Raw genomic sequence first — 19,452 nt, 5'->3', positions numbered from 1 at the left:
TCCTTTGTTTCCTTAATGACTCGCTTCCTTCTTGTCTACCTCCCTGAAGGGATCTTTTAGACAAGTTTCCTGGCTTTTGTCCTCTCTGCCTACCGTGCCTGCTCCATCTTTAGATCATGGCAGCTTCAGTCTCGTCTCACAGGAGCCAGCTCTGAGGTTCAGGAAAATGAAGTGCTCCACCAATCTTGCTTCTGGAAAGCAGTTTTAATGGCTCTAGTGAAATACGCACATTGGCTGCCCAACTCAGTAGCGGGCATGTGTACCACAGAATGGGTCTATTCTGCCATTTTTACACTTGCAGATGTCTTATCACTCACCTGCTTGCAGTAAGGGTTGAGATGGTTGCCAAAGAGAATACACACACCACACACAAACACACACAATGGAAGTCAGAGTCCTGGTTCCAACTGATTCACACTGTGTGTGTTCTCTAAGTCTAAATCTTCTTTGAAACCACGAGATCTCTCCAGAAGGCAGAGGTGCTGTCAATGCTCACCATCACTCTTGGGTCACATGGATTTGCCAGCACATCAATGGTTCCAGTACTCAAACAGTCCAGGAAGGTGGTTGTTACACACAACACAAGCAAGCTGCTCCCAGGTTCAGCTTACAGTTGATCACTCACAGACTCACAGCCTGTTGAGGCACATGGATCTTGTCACCCACCCCTTGCTTTCCACCTGGTTTTCCAGAGAGGTGCGGCTTGAGCAGACAAGACACACAGCCCTGGTCAACAGCCGGGAAGTAATTAGGGACACACACGAATAACTTTCAACCGAACACTGAGGCACAACAGGTTCTTTGGAATACACAGAGACCCAGTGAATTTAACAGCAAAACTTGACTGGCTGCAAGGTACAATTGCTCTTCACACACACACACACACACACACACACACACACATGCATGCTCATCCACACTTCACCACATCCTCCCAATTAGGCTACCAGGCTCTAGCAAGAGGGACAGAAGCTGCCAAGTCTGGATCCAAAAAACAACTCCAGGAGTGGGCGGGCTTTGGACCCCTTTTATCCCCTAAAGTCCTTGCTTTGTTGATGGAATTAGGGTGGGGTTTTTCCTTTGTTTCAGGCCCTTTGATCTCCTTCGATGGGATCCATTTGCTCAGGCTCTTTGATGTCTTTGTCTGGTCCAGGTGACATTCTTTTTCCTCTGTCTACCTCCCTGCAGGGATCTTTAGACAAGAACCCGCTCTGCTTACCTGCCTGCTTTGTTATGAAGCTTCAGCCTAGTCTCACTTGGTGCACAACTCCAGTTTTCAGTTGAGCCGACACGGCTTTTCCTTCCTCAGACTTCCAAGTTGACTTGAATGTCACTCATGGCCTTATATTTAAAAAGAAAAAAGAAAAGGTAGAATCACCGTCTGGCATTGTCAGAGCTAAGGCTGTTTGTAGACAGGCTCAAGGGCTGAGACTAACCTGGGATAAGCTGCCACTCCCACTGGGTCCATGGCATTCTGTACCATCTCTTGCTCGAGCACTTTTCAGACAGATGGTTTATGGAGCTCCACTACATTACGTGATCCTATGGATTCAGGTGTCAGATAAGCCTAAGCTTGATCTGCTTCTTACCGAGTTTTCTGTCTGTCTTTCATACAGGTGTGGAAGTAATTTCAGATGGCAGCTTTTTCAGGAATGACTCTGATGATCCTGGATCACAGAATGTGATCCCTTCTGCAAATGTTCATACCTTATGGCTCCCTAGCTACCTCGTGGGCTCCACTATTTGTCACTGAAACCTAGAGTTGGAAGGGCCCTTAGACTCCATCTAGTCCAACCCCTGCTGTGTGCAAGATCCACTACAGCATCTCTGGCAGATGGCCACCCAGCCTCCATCTGAAGATCTCCAGCAAAGGAGAATTCATCACTTCATGTGGCAGCTCGACAGCTCATACAGTCAGGAAGTTGTCTAGCCTAAACCTCCTCCTTTGTGATTTTAACCCATTTATTTTATATTCGAAGGCTCCCATCGTATCTACATTTACTACTGCCAAGTTAGATTTTTCCCATCTAGACTTGTGCCTTACGTTTTGCCCACCCAGATGGAGAACTTTGCATTTCTCCCTGTTAAATTTATTCCTGCTCATTTCAGTTCAGCTTGCCCAGATCTTAGTTGTCAGCAGTTCTTGGCCCACCTCACCTCCTTGGCCATATGGTATAAAGAAGGATTCACTTATGCCTACAACCTGTAGCAGACTTTCCTCCTCACGTACACCTACCAGTGCATAATGAAGGAAAGGTAAGCAGCATGGACACTATTTCAGCTAAACCAATTCTCTTTGTTCCATCTTGGAACACAAACCATTTCACCCATTCCTAGTTATAAGCTCCATTTTAATTCTCAAGCTCTGCTTTCTTATTTGTATGTCCTTCCTTCTTTCCTTCCTTTCCCCAGATGAGTCCATTTTTTCTCTAATGCTCATAAATTCTGGCCTTCTACCAAAAAGAAAAAAGAAAAAGTTGAAGTCCTTAATTGTAAAGAAAGTAATCTTCTTAACAGGCTACCAATTAACTATTAAGTCTTTAGAAACAGATGAAGCAACATGGACTGGGAAAGGTGAATATCATTGATTTTCTGTTTTATTTTACTCAAGAGGACTTATTCAATCTTCTCCAATCAATTTCAAAGCTGGAAAGAATCTGGCAAAGCAGTCAGCAACCAATTCCACAATCTCCATCAAGGATGAGCTACAGCCAAGACTGATGAGTGGGATGCAGTCCCATCATGGAAAATCAATTTCATTCCAAACCACTGTGCACAATTTATATGAAAGACTGAGCTACTTCCATACTGGCCAAAGTACAATAATAATTAAAATAAATTAAAATAAAATGGAAGTACTACACAGTCAGATGGTGAGAAAAGAAAAAAATGTTTGCCTGTGAAAGTATTTCCAGGAAACCACAGCTTAGCTTGTTTTCCATTACCAGGAACCATAGGCAACATTTATTTATAGCAATCCAAGAAATTGGTTATTTCCAGGGAAAGCGATTGAATATAGGATAGGCTTTGAACAGGATCTTCCATTTTGGGCCACAGCTTGACATTCCTCATCTGGCAGATAAGGGACCCTGCAGCAAGGCCTTCTCAATGATGGCATCCCACCCTAATGACTTTCTGTAAAGAACGAAAAATGTGGCTCTGCAAGAAAGCATTTGGAGGATGTTAGATGCTGGCAACTATCCTTCTTGCTCAGTGCCAGTATAATGCATATTGTTCAGTAGTTTACATTGTTTTTAACTTTCTGTTTCTTTTATGACTAATTGAGAGTACAGTAGCCCTGAAATGTTAAGTGAATGAATGAACAGATTTTACTTTGATGATCAGTTCTGGTTATCCATGTTGTTGTTTATTCGTTTAGTCGCTTCCGACTCTTTGTGACGTCATGGACCAGCCCATGCCAGAGCTTCCTGTTGGTCGTCGCCACCCCCAGCTCCCCCAGGGACGAGTCCGTCACCTCTAGAATATCATCCATCCACCTTGCCCTCGGTCAGCCCCTCTTCCTTTTGCCCTCCACTCTCCCTAGCATCAGCATCTTCTCCAGGGTGTCCTGTCTTCTCATTATGTGGCCAAAGTATTTCAGTTTGGCCTTTAATATCATTCCCTCCAGTGAGCAGTCTGGCTTTATTTCCTGGAGGATGGACTGGTTTGACCTTCTGGCAGTCCAAGGCACTCTCAGAATTTTCCTCCAACACCACAGTTCAAAAGCATCTATCTTCCTTCGCTCAGCCTTCCTTATGGTCCAGCTCTCGCAGCCATATGTTACTACGGGGAACACCATTGCTTTAACTATGCGGACCTTTGTTGTCAGTGTGATGTCTCTGCTCTTAACTATTTTATCGAGATTTGTCATTGCTCTTCTCCCAAGGATTAAATGTCTTCTGATTTCCTGACTGCAGTCAGCATCTGCAGTAATCTTCGCATCTAGAAATACAAAGTCTTTCACTGCTTCTACATTTTCTCCCTCTATTTGCCAGTTATCAATCAAGCTGGTTGCCATAATCTTGGGTTTTTTGAGGTTTAGCTGCAAGCCAGCTTTTGCACTTTCTTCTTTCACCTTCATCACAAGGCTCCTCAGTTCCTCTTCGCTTTCAGCCATCAGAGTGGTATCATCTGCATATCTGAGATTGTTAATGTTTCTTCCAGAGATTTTAACTTCAGCCTTGGATTCCTCAAGCCCAGCATGTCACATGATGTGTTCTGCGTACAAGTTGAATAGGTAGGGTGAGAGTATACAGCCCTGCCGTACTCCTTTCCCAATCTTAAACCAGTCTGTTGTTCCGTGGTCTGTTCTTACTGTTGCTACTTGGTCGTTATACAGATTCTTCAGGAGGCATACAAGATGACTTGGTATCCCCATACCACGAAGAACTTCCCACAATTTGTTATGGTCCACACAGTCAAAGGCTTTAGAATAGTCAATAAAACAGAAATAGATGTTTTTCTGAAACTCCCTGGCTTTTTCCATTATCCAGCGGATATTGGCAATTTGGTCTCTAGTTCCTCTGCCTTTTCTAAACCCAGCTTGTACATCTGGCAATTCTCGCTCCATGAACTGCTGAAGTCTACCTTGCAGGATCTTGAGCATTACCTTACTGGCATGTGAAATGAGTGCCACTGTTCGATAGTTTGAACATTCTTTAGTGTTTCCCTTTTTTGGTATGGGGATATAAGTTGATTTTTTCCAATCTGATGGCCATTCTTGTGTTTTCCAAATTTGCTGGCATATAGCATGCATTACCTTGACAGCATCATCTTGCAAGATTTTGAACAGTTCAGCTGGGATGCCATCGTCTCCTGCCGCCTTGTTATTAGCAATGCTTCTTAAGGCCCACTCAACCTCACTCTTCAGGATGTCTGGCTCTAGCCCACTGACCACACCGTCAAAGCTATCTCCGATATTGTTATCCTTCCTAGACAGGTCTTCTGTATATTCTTGCCACCTTTTCTTGATCTCTTCTTCTTCTGTTAGGTCCTTGCCATCTTTGTTTTTGATCGTACCCATTTTGGCCTGGAATTTACCTCTGATGTTTCTAATTTTCTGGAAGAGGTCTCTTGTCCTTCCTATTCTATTGTCTTCTTCCACTTCCGCACATTGCTTGTTTAAAAATAATTCCTTATCTCTTCTGGCTAACCTCTGGAATTTTGCATTTAATTGGGCATATCTCCCCCTATCACTGTTGCCTTTTGCTTTCCTTCTTTCTTGGGCTACTTCTAGTGTCTCAGCAGACAGCCATTTTGCCTTCTTGGTTTTCTCTTTCTTTGGGATGTATTTTGTTGCTGCCTCCTGAACAATGCTGCCAACTTCTGTCCAGAGTTCTTCCGGGACCCTATCTACTAAGTCCAGTCCCTTAAATCTATTCTTCACCTCCACTGCATATTCCTTAGGAATATTAGTGAGCTCATATCTAGCTGATCTGTGAGTCTTCCCTAATCTCTTTAGTCTGATCCTAAATGTGCAAGAAGTTCGTGATCTGAACTACAGTCAGCTCCAGGTCTTGTTTTTACTGACTGTATAGATGTCCGCCACCTTTGGCTGCAAAGGATGTAGTCAGTCAGATTTCGGTGTTGCCATCTGGGGAAGTCCATGTATAAAGCCGTCTCTTAGGTTGTTGGAAGAGAGTGTTTGTTATGCAGAGTGAGTTGCCTTGGCAAAATTCTATCAGCCTATGTCCTGCTTCATTTTGTTCTCCCAGGCCATGCTTACCTGTAATTCCAGGTGTCATTTGACTGCCCACCTTAGCATTCCAGTCTCCTGTGATGAAAATAACATCTCTTTTAAGTCTGTTGTGCAGTAGGTGCTGCAGATCCACATAGAACTGCTCTACTTCAGCTTCTTCAGCATCTGTGGTTGGGGAGTATATTTGGATCACTGTGATGTTAGATGGCTTGCCCTGAATTCAAATTGAGATCATTCTATCGTTGAGATCCTTAGAACATCGGATTCGCCATTCACCACCAGCACCGTCGGCCGCTAGCCGTCCTTTTGGCTTTGAGCTAGCTGCGTCATCACGTCTGGGGCTAGTTGAGCTCATCCTCTGTTCCTCCCCAGTAGCATTTTGACCATCTTCCGACCTGGGGGTCTCATCTTACGATGGTATACCGACATATCTCTGGCTGTACTGATCCATTTAGTTTTCATGGTAAGAATACTGGGGTGGGTTGCCATCGCTTTCCCCAGGGATCTCATTTAGTCTGACCTCTCTGTCATGACCTTCCCGTCTTGGGTGTCCCTTCATGGTTTAGCTCATGGCATCATTGCGGTGCTCAAGCTCCAGCACCACGACAAGGTAACGATCCTTTGCTGAAGTTATCCATGAGTGTGTCTTAAATACTTCTGTAAAATTGTCAGGTTTTAATGTTCTTATTAATACAAAAGCAGTTTCATTTGAATTCTATTTGTTTACTTTGTATAGTCAGATGTCATCAAGGCTCTTGGCAACTGCTGTATATGGACAAATGCATTCCATCTCAACCTCATTCTGAAGACAATCCACAGCTGTTCCAAAGACATTTTGGCAAGAGGGTAAGCAGAGACTTCCAGAGCCCAAGACAAATGTCTCAGGTGGAGCCCCCAGCCCAATCTGGCTCAGAGAAAAAGCAGTGGCTACAACTGTGCAGCAGACTCGAACCGGTGCCCAGGCTTCCCAGGGAGGAATGGCAGTGAAGGTGGGGTTGAGGTGTCCCCTCAAGCAGGAGCAGATGGAATCAGGTCGGGGCTGCAAGAGAGCCACCAGATGGCAGCAAAGTGTTAGGCGGTTTTGCTGCTGTCTACCTGTCACTCTAATCCAGCCTTTCTCAGCCTTTTGACCCTGGAGGAACTTGAAATATTTTCCAGGCCTTAAAAGGGGAACCCCTATACATTCAGGCCCAAAGATAGGCCAGTAGTTACCAAATTATTATATCCATTTCATGGGTGTAAAAGGTGAAAGGTCCCCTGTGCAAGCGCTGAGTCATGTCTGGCCCTTTGGGGGGACGCCGCTTTTGCGATGTTTTCTTGGCAGACTATAGAGCAGGGTGGCTTGCCATTGCCTTCCCCAGTCGTCACCTTCCCCAGCAAGCCGGGTGCTCATTTTACCAACCTCGGAAGGATGGGAGGCTGAGTCGACCTGAGCTGGTTTCCTGAGAGAGAATCCAGCTTCTGCTGGGATCGAACTCAGGTCTTGGGGAGAGTTGCAATGCTGTCACCTACCACTCTGAGCCACACGAGGCTCCCCTGTTTCATGGGTAGGCCTGTCTATATATACTAACAGTGTTCTTAAACTAAAAATAAAGAATGAAACTTACCTTTTTAATGTGAAGTTGCCCAAATTTGAAATAATTTTTTAAAATAAATTGTGATCTCCCAGGGAACCCCTAGTGACCTCTTGCGGAACCTGAGGGTACCACAGAACCCTGACTGAGAAACCCTGCCCTAATCAGTGCAGGTAGGTCTCCATTCGTGCAGTTAATGTATCCCACGAAATGGTTGCATTACTCAAATTTGCACTATTCAAAGTAATATTTCTACGGAAAATTTTGCATACATAAAGATTAGCAGTGTCTAAAACCATAACTATGGATGCACTGGCCTCAACTGTACACACACTAGCCTCATAGTAACTGAATTTTGGGTTGCATTTAAAGTGACCTGGTGTCAATTTACAATTTGCACTAAATCGAGTATCGCGTTATTCGACCTCACACTACAGTACCTCCCTGTGCCTACTAGGCTGGCTGCCATAGCCCGCATCTGCCTATCCCTCATTCTGTTCCGCAAGGCAAACGCCTTGCCTTCTCCATGGGCGTGTGCCAGCTCTGCATCACCCCACGAGGAAGCTTTTGTTTCTAGGACTAAAGGCCTGGTACATGAATTGCTGCTCAATGGAGCAGTTGGTTTTCATTTCATCCAGGATCAGATGATTAATCATTCTTGCACTTTTCGTAACTCTCTCAGATCACCTTCATATCCTTACTTTGAAGCTTTCTATATTCTTACACTCTTTCCCAGTGTCTTGCTTACACAGCCATATATAACCATTGGGAAAATCTATTATTTTAACTATTCTCATCTTAGGTGTCACAGAAATATCCTTAATTTTCATGATCTCTTCTAAGCTTGTTATTGCTTTCCTCTCTAGGATTAATCTCTGCTTTCCATCTGTGGCCTAATGTCCATCTTGATCTATTCTTCAGCCCAAGAAAACCAGTCTACAATCTTCATTTCTTCACTGTCAACTGTGAAATTGCTAGGCATGGAAGTTGACATTACTTTTATTTCTTGATATTTAATATTAACCCAGAATTTTCACTTTCACTTTTACTTGCATAATGAACTCATCTCAATCTTCATTTTCAGTTAACTAAGTGGTCTCATTTGTGTTGGATGTTGAAGTGTTCTGTGTAAAGATGCAAGTTTTCCTTAGAACTGGGACTGTGACTGGAGCAAGGTTAGTGAAGCAGACTTCACCAGGTGTCATCAAGCAACTGAGAACACCACCTAAGGAATACGCTGTGTAACAATAGAGAAATCACCCCACCCCCACCCCATACATGGTGGCATGACATAATGAATGAAACACCTGGAGCTCTCTCCTTTGAGAGCGTAAGGGAAGGTGCAGTGAGGATACCATCCTGACAGCACTTGAAGCAGATTTTTTAATTGTAACAGAAAGGAGATGGAGTTGGGGAAATGCTTTATAAAGGTGGGCATGGCCTGGCACCTAGCTGGCCCCAGGTGGAGAGGCAAGCAGCCAGTGCCCCTGCATGAGCACTGGGGAGGGGAGGCCAAAGGGAAGGACTCAGAGGGGCCGGGCACAGCAAGGAGGGCCCCAGAGCCATCGATGGAGACAGGGATGGGCAAACGTCGTTTCACAAGTGCTCCTGTAGTTTGGCAAACAGACAAATGAGCAGAATATACACAGAGAGCAGGGTGGGGGTAGAAATTAGTTTTATTTCCTTTTCATTTGTAATCGGGACTGAGTTTTTTAAAAAAATAATTTCAGGAGTTGTGGCAGCTCAGGAGGCAAAACTGTTTCCTGCACTGTCCCGTCCCATACAGGTGGACCATTGCTTGGCTCCCAAATATTTCTGCATTTCTTCGCTGTTTCAAAGTCAGTGGAAAAGAGGACAATTACAGGCTGGGAGGGATTGGTGAGGAGAAAAGGTGCAGGGCCTGCCTTGGAAATGAGGAAACAATTCTGAAGGGATAAACTGCGTGCAGGAAATGAAATACAAGAACATTTTCCTGGCTAGTCTTCTCTCATTTTTGGCCTCCTTACTGCCTTTTTATTTTTTAAATGTGTTAAAAGAAAAAAAAAGGATGAAGCTTCTTGCCCTTAGTTTAATATTAACCCAGAATTCTGAGGACTGGTTGTAACCACCATTGTAACTTTGAATGGTCACTGAACAAATGGTCATAGGTTGAGGACTACCTGTATACTGTTCTGATAGCACCTCTAGGCATCTCTTCCTGCAACTGCTGAGTGCCAGGACTTACCTATCTCCTGGGTAGGATGGCTGGTTGAGCCCCTTTGGGTCTTTTGGTTTGCATTTTCCTTTTCCTGTTATGGGTTGGTCTTCCAGTCAGCCATCTCTTCTTTTCTTTGATAAATGTTATTTTAAATTTTTATTTAAAAATAAGTAAGCCACCCAGAGTGGTCATGGAGCTGGGCAGCCTTGAAACTGGAATATATTAAATTAAAGTGAATGCATTGCATAAAATACAAAGGTCAGTGAGTTCAATTACCAGGAAAAGGTTGGAATCCCATAGAATGACATGTGGCTACCCATATCTGATGAATCCCGAAGAGGATGAAACTGATCACATGGTGCTTCCTGGTGGTTAATGTACAAGATGGGAGATTCATGGCTTGGAAGTACTACTTGGGTGCAATCCAAGGGTGCGACAAGCTGAACACGAGACAGCAGGGTGAAACAGCTGCTAGAGGCGTTAACACAGTTCTGGGCTTCATTAGAAGCATTTACTCCGCCTGAGACCACACCTGGACTATAGTAAACAATTCTGTGAACCACATTTCTGGAAGGATATTGATAGGTTAGATGGGATTCAGAGAAGGGTGACCAAGATGATACAAAGACCTGAGGACAGACTAAAAGAAGGTTGTTCAGTCTAGAGAAAAGAAGATTTAGGGGAGACGTATCAGTGTTCAAGCACATAAAAGGATGCTATTTCCCATTGCCACACAAACTAGAATGAAATAATGGGTGAAAGTTGCTGATACCTACAGTAGATTTAAATATAAGGAAAAACTTATAAAAACAGTTAAGGACAAATACGAGATTTTAAGAATGTTTCATCTATGGAGGTTGTGGATTTTTCAACTCCAAAAATTTTTAAGATGAGGCTGGATAGCCACCTCTCATGCATAGTTTAATTAGTTTTCCTGCACACCGCAAAGAGTTGGATTGCATGATCCTTGTGGACCCTTTCAGCTCTACAGTTCTAGGATTCTTCACTGAAATCAATCTATCTATCTGTCTGTCTGTCTGTCTATCTATCAAATATGTCACCGCCCATCTCCTCCTACCAGAGGGACTCTGGGTAGTTTACAACAAAAGTAATCGATTAAAACTATAAATATAAAATTCAAATACAATATATAAAAACATAAATACCATTAATAAATATCTATAAAGATAGGAGTAAAAATAAAGTCCAAGTGGCAAGATCTAACACAGTCCATGTACGTGGGGAGCGCTCTAGGGTGAAATGCCAAACTATGGCCAATTTTGTTTCAAAATTCCACCTATTTTAAAAAGTCTTTGCAGCAAGAGAGTTCCCTGCATATATAGGAACAAAGGCTATAAAAATAAGAAGCAATCCAATGAAGTACTTCTACCAGAAGGTTCACATTTGTTGGAAGGAGGGAGGGAAGAGATCAAGCTATTTTTCTTCTGTAGTCAAACATTTGCTTGGAAGTGTTGCCATAATAAATGACTAGCTTCACTGATGAAAATATGAAATATGAAACTGAAGGCACATACTGTAGCCATTTGGTTTGTGAATGGCCATGGGAAGAAGCCTGAAGAATCCAAGTTGCCTGACATTTGGGATTTGTTCCCTACTTAGAGAGACATTTGTTTGTTCGTTTTTTCATCCAGGAACCTTAAGCCCTGGAAGAGGAGATGGGTGGGCATTGCTTAAGAAGTCCTTTGATTTCACTGGGCCTCCTGTGAAAATTTATTTGCATTTCAATCAATTTATATGGCTGCACATCCCCCAACGGCAACTCTGGGTGGCTAATGTAGGATTAAAAACAACTCCCGCTACTCCTCCTCCATATAATGGGGGCCAAGGAAAGCAAGAGTCACCATAAATAAGCATCCATATCACGGGGCCCAATAAATTGTTAAAAGGGGATGTGCTATTCTAAATGCTAAGAGAGGCATACCAAACTGCAACTAGGTTTCCATAGCATTTGTTGACTACATACTTAACCCTAAAATGCTTTGCATTGGACTCTTCAATTATTTGTTTTAGGTGGGTTGTTTTCAAGTTGTTCAGTTATATAACGCTCTGGGAATTTTGACTACACAGTTCCTCTATCCTTTGTAACTGTGGGGTACCTAGATAAAACCTGATTTCCATCTCAAGTGTGTGATCACATTAAAATGTATGTCCATGCAGCAGTGTAGGCCTGCAACAGAAAAGATGGCTCCACATTAAATAGGTTTCCATTTCAGCACACAGCAGTCTAAGCAGCTGATAGGGTCCTATCAAAGTATACCACCAATGATGCTAAAAAAGTACAGGCGCTTAGATTCCGTTACGAGGTGGGCTTCCAGTGGTGTTAACTGCGGCCACAGGTAGTTTACTCAGCTACTGTGGTGAAGCCCCAGTGACCTTACAGTTAACTGAAGTGAGCTGCAAGCTACATCATTATTTCCACTCATTGCAATACTGAGTGGCATGTCAATAGTCACTCTGCCATCTTGAGCACCTTGTGTCTCAAAATAGCTTTGTTCTGTGAGAAATTAAAGCAGAGTTTAAATTATTAGCCTTTTCCTCATGGATCCAAACTTGATTACTGGCATATCACCTCCTTCCTCCCAACTCCAGAGTGCCAAGGCAGCCTGCATCAGCACAAAAGAGATTCCAGGAAAGACCATGAGCAAGGCACTTGTTTTTGCGGTGCCACAAGACACCTCCGGTATCTTTGCTAAAATAAACTGACATGTCTACTCCTCTAGAAACAGTGAAACTTATCTCTATGACCCCATAATAATCATAATAGTCATAATTTATATTGCACTTAAAAACTAAGCACAGAACAGAAATAAAGGGGTATGAATTAATTAAAATACCGTATTCAGAACTACCAAATTGATTCATGACAAACCTAGGCAGCTGTAACTGTAAAGGTATAATGGGATATTGAACAAGCATTTACAATAAAAAGAGTAGATAAATCAGACCATAAAAGTATACTAAAAAGTTGTAACTAACTAAATCAGCTAAAATTAAGCAACATGCAGCATAGAAACCAGGGAAACCAGTCGCAAGAAGCCTCAGATTGCCACAGGAGCACCCCTGTTTCTCAGAGTCAAACAGAAAAATGTTGAGCCCAGCTTTAAAAATTAAAGAAGTCATCCATCACCCAAACACTAAAGGGGGAGCTGATTCCAAAGCGGTGAGATTAGGTCCTGAATGTCCTCACTTTACTGAGATGATAGTTGGGTTCCAGTTTACACAGGAAGGGGAACAGAGAGCAATGGAAAAGTAAGACCTTATACAAAAATTGAATTGTAGAGCAGGAAATTCTAGGACTCTGATTTGGTGTCAGGCTCTTGTGTCTGCATCTCCTGACTCTACTCAATTTCATTCTGCCCTTGGTAATGGTGAGCAAAGCTTCCTTCTTTTTGGCAGAGAAACAATTAACTGGGGGGGGGGCTTTGTTTAGGGGTAGGAATAGTTCCTTTGGGTCTGGCAGGATTCTGTCAAGCGGGGAACTGAATCTGGCCCCTGTCAGGGTTGCAATGTCAGGAGGAACTAAATTCCCATCTCATCTCAGCCATTACAGGTACCCACTGGGAGATGGAAGGGCAGAATGGAGAAGCAGTGAGGAAAACATGGTGGCCAGGAGGCTTTTCATTATTATTTATTTAATCAATGTATGTGGCTGCCCAACTCCCTTACATGACTCTGGAGTTACTGAACTCCATGGTCTTTATGGGCTATCACTGGGTCAACTGTGAGGAAAGGAAGAAAACCAACCAACCAACCAGAAAGAGGCTGACCAGGTATGAACATAGCAGTCCAGCACAAAATTGGCCATAGTGACTGGCCATTGGAGGAGAGGAGGTGCCCCAGCCATTCTGGGTGGCTCACAATAAACAAAGAAATTACAATGAAATCAATAAAAGGTAAAGATAAAAGATGGCATGTGATGAAGCAACACAGGCCCTATACCAGCACTTCGAACCGCACCTGAAGAAAACTAGAAACCAGTGGAGCTCACAGCGCAGAGGCATGCCCACTACTGTTCACACTGCTGCATTCTGGACCAGTTGAAGCTTCTGGGTGGTCTGTGTTGCAGTAGTCAAGCTGCAAGGTGACCAGGATATTAGTCTCAAGAATCCTCCATTCTAGGAAAGCGCACAACTGGAGCACCAAATGGAGTTGTGCAAAGGCCCTCCTGGCCACAGCTGACACCTGCTCTTCAAGCAGGAGCTGCAAGTTCAGGAAGAACCCCAGATTGTGCACCACCCTTGAATGGGGAAGTGCACCCCCATCCAAGGTCAAAGATGGAATATCCCCAGAGCCAAGAGGTCCCCAAACCCACAGCCTCAGTCTTGGTAGGACTGAGTCAGAGACTTCTTGCCCATCCAACCCATACACCTCCAGGCACTGGGAGAGGACCTCTATGGCCTCACTTGACCAGCCTGGGGTTGAAAGATATAACTGGTATCATCAGCATATTGATGATACCAAACCACAAACTGGCAGATGACTTCACCCAGTGGTTTTATGTAGATGTTGAAAAGGAGGGAAAAGAAAATACAGCCTATGGCACCCCACATAGGAGAGGACGAGGGAGTGATCTCTCCCCCACCAACCAACACCAACTGGAAATGGCCCCAGCGAAAGGAAGTCAATGACTATAAAATGTTGCCCCCAATCCCCGATCCTTGGAGCCAGCTAAGAAGATAAGAAGTCAAGAGTATCAAAGACCACTGAGGATCAAGGACCACAAAAATGGATGCACCACCGCCATCCTAGCTCCACCACAGGTCATCAAAAAACATGACCAAGGCTGTCTCAGTACTAAATCCCAGCCTGAAACCTGACTGAAAAGCATCTAGATGATCCATTTCCTTCAGGGTTCTCATCAGCTGCAGACCAACCACCTTCTCAACAACCTTCCCCCAGAAGGAGACTGGAGTTGTTGAAAACCATTGGATCCAAGGACAGCCTCTTGAAGAAGGGGCACACCACTGCCTCCTTCAAAGCAGGAGGTATCACCCCCTCCTTCAGAGAGGCCAACACCATAGCCTGGACCCAACTGTGGGTCACCTCCCTAGCTGCTTTTATGATCCAGGAGTGGCCCAGATCCAGTAAACAGCTGGCCAAGCTGACAGCCCAGAGAACCCTGTCCACTTCCTCAGAAGTCACTGGCTCATTCTTCCCACACCACAACCCCAGACTGTACCCCAGGCATCTCAGCCTGCCCTGCCCATGAGAGTCCAAGTCGGAGTGAATCAGAGTAAATACGCCTGAACTAATGCATATCCTTCAAATGAAGTTTGATTAATGCAGTAAATGAACTGTAGATAAAACATTTCAGAAGGTAAAATAGGATTATCAGTTACAGGAAAAAGAACTAAAAATTAGTCCTAGAAACTACAACATTAATAAAAGCTTTGTGTGGATTACATTTCTGCTATTGATTTTTTGCTGGAAATTTAAAAGACAATTTAAATTTAATCAATTTAAACTAAAATTTGAAGAAAATTTGGTGTTCCTTCCCAAGGAAAACATAGCAGAATTTGGGAAAGGAATATTAAAATAGTTTTTGCTTTTGTCAACATTTCAAGGACAGGATATTCTATAATTCTTCTTTAGTTGAGAAAGTCAACATGGTCATATATAAAGGGTCATTTAGAAAGTTTATAAAACTTCTGTTTATACAACTTACAATAGTGTATCAGGTATACAAACAGCAGGGATAAGCAAATGATCTGATATAAAACCAATCATTAGTAAAAATTATATCAGTTGAAATGCTATCCAAAACATACAAAGTAATAAATCTTGTTTATGTAAAAAAATAAGAAGTGTTACTCAAAGGAGTAAATAATAAAACAGCATTTAATAATTATTTTGTCCTATCTAAACTGAACCAACACCCTATTGCTCATGCCAAGTAGAAACATGTCCACAATATAATAATAATTTATGGCGTAAACTGGCCGTGATACTCCCAGTGGGCACCATACCAAAAAACCTTGGGCAACACTTAGATAACCTGCACATTGACAAAATTTCCATCTGTCAATTACAAAAGGCCACACTGCTTGGATTGGCACATATACTACGTTGATACATTACGATATCCTAGCTTCTTGGGAATAACTTGTTGCAAACGAAGGCCAACACCAGCTAAAGAACTGGCAGCTGTGATTTCACATTGTTGTGTATATAATAATAATAATAATAATAATAATAATAATAACAACAAGGCACTGTGATTGTCTTCCAAGGAAAATGAAGGTGACAGTTGAGGTTGCTCCAGTTTTTCAGGGTCAGAAAACAGAGACTGAGACTGCAGTTGTGATGTGTTGCTTAACCTATTAGGTCACCTGCGGAGATGATCTAGTGCTCCTAATCGAGATGTGTAAAAGAGCCTGACGTGTCTTGGCCAACCCCACTTGACTGTCCTGGAGCACTCTTTGAAGGAGAGGCACAGCTAGAAGGTCCCTTTGGTGACCACCATTCGTACTGAACAACCTGGGAAGAATGGCTGAGCAATAAGACTAAGAAATAATGGAGACAAGAAATGAGAAGTGAAAAAGTAGCAGGTCAATGGTAGCAAATGCACCTTTTGGCAAGTTCTGTAATCTTGTGCCTTGCATTCATTTCCCATACGTGGTGTGTTTGGGGCTGCAACTGTACAAAGATGTCCAAGGGATGCGAAATATGCATTGCAGCTTCCTGTGGGGCATCTGAAATATTGTGGCCGCTCAATGAGAGTCACCTTCTGTCCGAAGCAGAGGGCAAACCCTTTTCTCTGCATCAAGGATTCCAAGGAAAACACTTTGCTGGTTCCCTACAGAAGTGAGCGGCACCCATTTGAAATGGGGGAGGAATCTATTTCATCTGACATCAGCTCCTGAGAGTGAAGCTGGCTCATTCTTCTGTGGCCATTGGTATCTCTCCATCTGCAGCACCTGAGCTCGGGGTCTTATCGCCACAAGAAACCTGTGTACTCCTTCCTGCAGAAACACTTCCAAGCATGGCATTTGATTAGTGAAGTGTTGCAGAATTTCATCTTGTCCCCTGTGCTCTTTAATCTCATAGAATCACAAATTTGGAAGAGATCTCAAAGGCCATTAAATCCAAGCCCTGGTCACTGCTAATGCATTTCAGACAGATGACTATCCAGCTTGTTTGAAGACCTCCAGTGAAGGGGAACAGTCCACTTAATGGCTGATAGCTTTTACTGGCAGGAAATTCCTCCTAATATCTAACTGAATTCTTTTGAAGGAGAGGCACAGGTTCTCTACTTCCCTGTATTTTCACCCCACTGGTTCTGGCCCTGCCCTCTGGGGCAGCAGAGAACAAGCCTGCTCCCTCCCTTATATGGCTGCCCGTTAGAGATGGGACAGCCATCTTCCTTCTCTCACCAGTTTGCTCTTCTGCAGGCAAAAGACACCCAGTTCCTTGAACCCTAACTTGGTTTCCTGTTCCTTCCCCATCTACAGAGGTCATTCAAAACTTCAGAAGCAGGTACTGACATTCAACGTTATCTGAATCCAGAGAGACAGCGCAGGAACTAGACTAGTATCTGAAGGTATATTTTTAAATAAATAATTCCTATTAATTTTGTAGCTAAATAGTGCAATTTTAACACATACAGTATACATAAACATTATTAATAACAACATTTTTCTGGCCAGGGTAGGCTTGTGGTATTAAATCCACTAACCAGTTAATCAAGTTAATTCAGTAAATTTTAGCATTAATTACTTCCTTGGTTTCTAGTGGGCTAATTGGAAACAGGAAATGATATGCAATATGCTACATGAAGTAGTTTTAGAGCTAGTAAAACTGTTGAATAATATTTATAACTGTTTTATATAAAAATGTGGATTTATGTCAAGTTCTCTATGACTGTCTTCTTTTCCTCTGGTTTGCAGTTCTTCATGCTAACTTTCATTTCTATACTTACCTGACTTTGGTGCTCCTTACCCTGGTACATTTCAAATTAAGATCAACTTTGCAGCTTATCACAACCTGAGGTGACCATTGAGTATTGATCTTTATTTCATCTTTTAAAACTATGTAATATTTTATATGAGAGCCAGTTTAGTGTAGTGGTTAAGGCACCAGGCTGGAAACTGGGAGACTGTGAGTTCTAGTCCTGTTTTAGGTACTGCAGTTGCTTTCTACTCCCCTCTTTAATCCAGCCTTCCCACTTCCTCCCCTTTCTGGAGGTGCCCACCCAGATCCTGTCTCTTTTTTCCACTTCTGGTTTTTTTGACGCAGGTCAGGCCCCCTGCTTCCTCTTCTCCCTCTAGGAGGTCATGGCCAGCATCCCCCACTTGCCCAGAAGGAACAGGTCCTTTCTTTTCATTGAATGGCTTCAGGGCCCCTGCTAGCCTCCTATGGCCTTTATTTTAACGTTACTAAGGCTGGAATAGTCTGGGTAGGCTTTTCAGCACAAGAGAAATGTATTTGTGCATAGAAAGGACTATGAGAATTCCCTTCCTAAGGGTCCATCTTTACTCCTTAAAAAAAAAGTTTGCCACCATAAGTGGGGCTGCCCCACTGCCAGTTCCTCTCCTGCCATAGTGGTGCTGCCCCTACTATTGTTTTCCAGGCCAAATTAAAGAAAGGAATTGGTGGATTCCCCTGGCTTCCTTTTTCTCCCACCGGCTGTCACCTACTAACATGAGAGCCACTTCCGTCTAGTGGTTAAGGTGCTGGGCTAGAAACCAGGAGACTGTGAGTTCTAGTCCTGCCTTAGGCATGAAAGCCGGCTGGGTGACCTAGGTGACCAATGTAGACCAGCCTCCTCGTGGTGCATCCTAGGCAATGTGACTTGTCACAGCTAAATAGTCTACATACTGGCTGCTGGACCTCACAAGGATTTCCCAGCAAAAAAAAAAAAAGCAGCATGAACACTGAACTGCTGTGCCACATTAAAAACCCTAAAAAACCCCTACTAACATGGAACAATATAGTGCCTGAAACTGGACTTTAAAGAAGCAGGGTAGGAAGAATATTGATGCCTTTGAACTTTGGTCTTGGAGGAGACTCCTGAGAATTCTGTGGACAGCCAAGAAAACAAACCGATGCATCATCAAACAAATCAACCCAGAGTTCTCACTTGAGCCACAAATGATCAGGCTAAAATTATCCTACTTTGGACTCATTATGCGAAGACCTAACTCTCTGGAGACACTCTAATGCTGGGAAAGGTGGAAGGAAAGAGAAGAAGGGGTGGCTAGTGCCCTAAAGAGGCTCCAATGAATTTATATATTTACAAATTTAAATTAAGAACTTTTAATATCACCATCTTATATTTTATATTTATATTGAAGAGGTACAGTTTTTAGTGTATTTTAATCTGCATTTATTTTTAGTTTTATTGTAAACCGCTCAGAGTCGCTTCAAGTGAGACAGGCGGTGACGAAATTTGAAATATAAATAAACAAATAAAGAAGAGAACGACCAGCAGCCAGGTGGCTGGACTCAGTTACAGTGGTGATTAGTGCACCATTGGGAGACCTGAAAGAACAGTTTAGGAACAGATCATCATGGAGAAAATCTGTCTATGTCATCGCTAGGAGTTGAAGACAACTTGATGGCACATAATCAATCAAATCAATCAGTGCCTGAAACAGTGTGTTTAGCCACCTGTCAAACTGCTCAACTAACAGGTTGCAGGCACTGAGGTGGTTTATGTCTGTTACATGTCAGCTGGTCTACTCTGAACATGGGTCTATCACTCTTCTGAAAGAGAGCTAAACCCATGTCCAAAAACTGCCCAGCAGACAGGTTGTCAGTGTAGAGAGAAGCATGGTGTCATGTTCACCGTTCCAATGTTCCTGGTACATCGTAACACTTCGCATGTCATTTCACTGATACGTGTTTCATCTGGGAAGGGCGGAGGATTCCATCTCGGGGAGTTGTTATCTGTTGGCTGCTGGGTTGGAATGTGTTTGGGTTATCTCGTGTGTTCAAGGTTCCTTTCCCAGGATAGCAGTTGA

Source organism: Candoia aspera, chromosome 8 (genome assembly GCF_035149785.1).
Source record: "Candoia aspera isolate rCanAsp1 chromosome 8, rCanAsp1.hap2, whole genome shotgun sequence".
In the NCBI taxonomy this organism is placed as follows: Eukaryota; Metazoa; Chordata; class Lepidosauria; order Squamata; family Boidae; genus Candoia; species Candoia aspera.
The sequence above is the reverse complement of the archived record's forward strand: the minus strand, read 5'-3'. Positions refer to the sequence as shown.